The 5,534-nt window shown below is 44.7% G+C and overlaps 1 non-coding gene across 1 annotated transcript; it reads left to right on the top strand.

Annotated features, from left to right (window-relative positions):
- The first annotated feature begins 5,427 nt into the window (after window positions 1–5,427).
- LOC141618685 (small nucleolar RNA R71) lies at window positions 5,428–5,534 on the top strand. Its single transcript, XR_012531461.1, has one exon. It is a non-coding gene; the product is annotated as a small nucleolar RNA R71 (small nucleolar RNA).

Genomic DNA, 5,534 nt, shown 5'->3' with positions numbered 1-5,534 from the left:
TTGCCAGGTGTGTTATGCCGGTGAGCCGGTTGCCGGCCTACCGGCAAAACACACAAATACTTCAATTTTCCAAAAACTTTGTTTGGCCTCGCTGCCGGTGGACCAACCGGCTGCCGGTCCACCTGCAAAACACAACACACAGCTATTTTTTTGTTGTGTTCTTCCAATTTGCTCAATTTTCCTTCAACTCAACTTTGAGCTTTTTCATTGACCCCGGGATTCATGTTTTCCACAATTACTCCGACGCATGATGTCGGGATTTCGGGTCAACGAAAATAAAACATGTGTTCTTCAAAAGTGACCTCCGTCACCAATCCAAATAGACAAAATACGACTCCAAATCTCTCACTTCTAGTCTAGAATGCAAGTTATATACAAAGATGCATGGGTTGCCTCCCATGAAGCGCCCTTGTTTTATGTCGTAGGCTCGACGGAGTTATGAATGACAATCAATAATTTGAAGGTAGGTAGCAATGGAGCTCACACTCTTGATGATAGGGGTTCCGGCAATGTAGTGCTTTAGCCGTTGTCCATTTACCTTGAATGTTTGGTCTCCATCGGATACCTCAACCGACCCATAGGGAAAAGCTCGGACCACGGTGAAAGGCCCCGACCACTTTGACTTTAGTTTTCCCGAAAATAGCTTGAACCTTGAGTTAAAGAGGAGAACCAAATCCCCCTCCTTGAATTCCCTCCTTATAATAGCCTTGTCATGGAATCGCTTGGTCTTTTCCTTATACAACCTAGAGCTCTCATAAGCCTCTAGTCTAAATTCTTCAAGCTCATTGAGGTCAAGTAGCCGCTTCTCCCCGGCGCTTTTCAAGTCAAAGTTAAGAAGTCGGATGGCCCAATGAGCCTTGTGCTCCAACTCAACCGGCAAATGGCAAGGCTTCCCGTACACCAACCGGAATGGTGAAGTTCCTATTGGTGTTTTGAAAGCGGTCCGGTAAGCCCACAATGCATCATTGAGCTTGGTAGACCAATCTTTCCTTGACCGGCTCACGGTCTTTTCAAGGATCATCTTGATTTCACGGTTAGAGATTTCGGCTTGGCCGTTAGCTTGTGGGTGATAGGCAAGGCTCCGCCTATGTTGCACCCCATGCTTCTTGAGTAGAGCATCAAGAGTCCTTTCCCGGAAATGAGTTCCACGGTCACTAATCACAATTCGTGGAACTCCAAACCGTGGGAATATGATTGTCTCCATGAGTTTGGTCACTGATTTTGCGTCACAAGTCTTTGTTGGAATTGCTTCAACCCATTTGCTCATGTAGTCCACCGCAACAAGGATATACTCATTCCCATTTGATGAGGGAAAAGGGCCTTGATAGTCAATGCCCCATACATCGAATACCTCCACTTCAAGTATGTAGTTCATTGGCATTTCATGCCTCTTTGAAATGTTACCACTTCTTTGACACTTGTCACACTTCTTGACGTAGGTGGCCACATCGTGAAATAGGGAAGGCCAAAAGAATCCACATTGGAGCACCCTCGCGGCGGTTTTTCGTGAACTACCATGCCCTCCACTTGGCATGTCATGGCAATGGGAGATTATGGGTTGGACTTCTTCATTGGGGATGCATCTTCTAATTATTCCGTCGGCACAAGCTTTGTAGAGGCACGGTTCTTCCCAAAAATAGTGCTTAAGGTCATGGAAGAATTTCTTTCTCTTATGGGAATCATAACCGTGTGGGATGACCCCGGATACCAAATAATTTACATAGTCCGCGTACCACGGGGTATCCATCAAAGCTAGTGCGAATAGTTGATCATCCGGTAATGTGTCATCAATTGGCAATCCATCCTTATCCTTGACATGGAGTAGCCGAGAAAGATGATCGGCTACCACATTTTCTACACCTTTCTTGTCTCTAATCTCGATATCGAACTCTTGCAACAATAGTATCCACCGAATCAAGCGGGGCTTTGACTCCTTCTTGATTAGCAAGTGTCTCAACGCCGTGTGATCGGTGTGCACAATTACCTTAGAGCCCACAAAATAAGAACGAAACTTGTTCATGGCATATATGACCGCCAAAAGCTCCTTTTCGGTGGTAGTGTAATGTGATTGAGCTTCATCCAAGGTCTTGCTTGCATAATATATGGCATGGAGTTTACCATTCTTCTTTTGTCCTAGCACCGCTCCCACCGCCACATCACTAGCATCGCACATCAACTCAAAAGGTTCTCCCCAAGTGGGAGGTTGCATGATTGGAGTGGTGATGAGAGCTTCCTTCAACCTATTGAATGCATCCAAACACTCATTAGTAAATTCAAACGGCACATCTTTTCCAAGCAACAAAGTTAAAGGTCGGGCAATCAAAGAAAAATCCTTAATGAATCTCCGGTAAAAACCGGCATGCCCAAGAAAACTCCTAATTCCTTTTACATTAGTGGGAGGGGGTAGTGTTTTGATCACTTCAATCTTGGCTTGATCAACTTCCAAGCCCTTACTTGACACTACATGACCCAAAACAACCCCGGATGTCACCATGAAGTGACATTTCTCCCAATTCAAGACTAGACCACTCTCTTGACATCTTTTCAAGACCTTACCCAAATTAGCTAGACATCCATCAAATGAGGTGCCTACGACCGAGAAGTCGTCCATAAACACCTCCATGATATTCTCAACATATTCGGAAAATATAGCTAGCATGCATCTTTGAAATGTGGCCGGCGCATTGCAAAGCCCAAAGGGCATGCGCCTATAAGCAAAGGTGCCGAATGGGCACGTGAATGTGGTCTTTTCTTGGTCATTAGGGTGAATCGGGATTTGGAAAAACCCCGAAAACCCATCAAGGTAGCAAAAATGAGAATGTTGGGCAAGTCTTTCCAACATTTGGTCAAGGAAAGGGAGGGGGAAATGGTCTTTCCTAGTTGCCTTGTTGAGGCGCCTATAGTCTATACACATTCTCCACCCGGTTGTGACTCTTGTTGGAATTAGTTCATTCTTATCATTGGTGACTACCGTGACCCCGCCCTTCTTCTAAGACAACATGCACCGGGCTCACCCATGCACTATCGGAGATAGGGTAAATTATGCTTGCATCATAGAGCTTCAACACCTCCTTCCTAACCACTTCTTTCATAGCGGGGTTAAGGCGGCGTTGAGGCTCAATGGAAGATGCACTCTCATCCTCCAAATGAATGCGATGGGTGCAAAAAGAAGGGCTAATCCCCTTGATATCATCAATTGAGTACCCAATGACATCTTTGTATTTTCTCACAACATCAAGTAATTTTTGAAGTTCGGTGTCATTGAGTGCACTATTGACAATAATAGGGTAAGTATCATTAGGGCCAAGGAAAGCATGTTTAAGAGTAGAGGGAAGAGGTTTCAACTCCACTTGAGGAGGCGTGGATCTCTCCTCTTTTTTATCATCTCTTCTCAAGCTTTCAAATTCTTTGTCCGGGTCTTCTTCAATTGTTGCTTCCATAGCTAAAGCATACTCCCGGTGCTCCTTGCAATCCTTTACCTTGCCCTCAAGGAACCCTTGCAAACCCTTGTCTTCATCAAATTTCTTCATATCAACCCATTCTTCTACCACATCAATCATATAACAAGACTTTTCTTCCGAAGGCTCTTTCATAGCCTTGTTCAAGGAGAATTCAACCTTATCTTCACCCACTTGCAAAGAAAGCTTCCCATTCTTCACATCAATCATGGCACCCCCCGTAGCAAGGCAAGGGCGCCCCAATATAATGGGAATATTTGAGTCTTCGGGGATGTCCATTACATAGAAATCACATGGAAATGCAAGTTTCCCCACCTTGAGTGGGACATCCTCCACAAGACCAATAGGGTATCTTACCGACCTATCCGCAAGTTGGAGAGAAACCCTTGTTGGTGAAAGCTCATAACCTTTCAACTTCTTAAAAATTTTGAGGGGCATAAGACTAATGCTAGCCCCCAAATCACACAAGGCCCTCTCAATGTGCACGGTCCCAATCTTACAAGGTATGGAAAAACTCCCCGGGTCTTCAAGCTTTTGAGGAGCTTCATTCATGAGAATTGCACTACACTCCTTGGATAAGCTCACCGTAGTTGTTGGGCTCAAAGAGTTTTTGTTTGAGATAAGCTCCTTCAAGAACTTGCCATAGCTTGGAATCTCCTTTACGGCATCAATGAAAGGCATGGTAATGTTGATACCCTTCATCATATCCATGAACTTCCCATACTTTTGTTCAAGTTTGGCTCTTGCCAATCTTTGTGGAAAGGGAACCGGTGGTACATAAGTTCTTACCACTTGTTGTTGAGGCTCTTCAACCACCCTTGTTGGTTCATCAATCACTTTTGGAGTTTCCACAACAATTTCCACGAGTTCCTCTTCTCCCTCCTTTTCTTCAATTACCTTAGGAGGTTCAACCACAACTTGAGGTTCAATGACATTACCCGGTCTACTACTCTTCCTTTTCTTGACAAATTCCCGGTCTTCCAAATCCCTACCACTCCTCAAGTGGATAGCATTCATGGTTTTCGGATTTTCCTCGGTTTTACCCGGGAATTTCCCTTGGGAGGCTTGAAGTTGGCTCATTTGAGTAGCCAATTGGGAGATTTGGTTGTCCGTCATCCGTTGAGAAGCTTGCATTTGGGTCCTAAGTTGGTTGATGGATGAGGTTGTCTCGTCATGTTTTTGAGTGGAATGGTTGATGAATTGTGTTTGAGTATTGACAAGTTGGTTTTGTGAAGTCATCAATTGTTCCATCATGAGTTCCAAGCTTGACTTTGGTTGGGTGTTTTGTTGGAAAGGTTGGGTGGTTGGTTGGAAAGGCGGGTTGGTTGGTGGGTTGAGTGGTTGAAATTGTTGTTGCCTTGGTTGGAAGGTTCTCCCTTGGAAACCCGGTGGACCTTGATTAAATGTTGTGTTTTGTTTTTGAGTTTGGAAGTTTGGTTGTTGTGATTTTTGTTGGAAGGTTGGGTTTTGGACATTTTGAGAGCCATAGGAGAAGTTTGGGTGGGCTCTCAATCCCGGGTGATATTGGTTGTTGTTAAATGCTTGCTTGGCCGGACTAGACTCCCATATCCCGTTCACTTGCTCCATACAACTTCCATCTCCAACCACCAAAGGACACTCATTGGGTGGGTGTCCTTGGTCTCCACAAAGCTCACAACTATAGACTTGGTTCCTCATAGAAGAATTGCTAGATGTTTTGCTTGAGCTCATCAAGGCAACTTGTTGCTTAAGCTCTTCTATCATCTCTTTCACTTCCACATTGTTGGCCGATTCGACCGTTGACTTCCCTTTCCTCTTGTGCCTATCATTGTTCCAATGAAAGGTACGAGAAGCCATTTCTTCAATAAGCTCTTTCGCCGTCTTGTGATCTATCTTATCCAATGCTCCCTTCCCCGAGCCGGAATCAAGGTTCATCTTCATCTCATTGTTTAACCCTTCATAGAAATTGTTGATGAGCTCATCATCCCCAATACCGTGGTGAGGACATAGTCTTTGGAGGCCCTTGTACCTCTCCCATGCTTCATAGAGGGTCTCATCTTCTTGTTGGGTGAACCCTTGGAGCTCACTCTTGATTCT

The sequence above is a fragment of the Silene latifolia genome, chromosome 1 (genome assembly GCF_048544455.1).
Source record: "Silene latifolia isolate original U9 population chromosome 1, ASM4854445v1, whole genome shotgun sequence".
NCBI lineage: Eukaryota > Viridiplantae > Streptophyta > Magnoliopsida > Caryophyllales > Caryophyllaceae > Silene > Silene latifolia.
The sequence above is the reverse complement of the archived record's forward strand: the minus strand, read 5'-3'. Positions and strand labels throughout refer to the sequence as shown.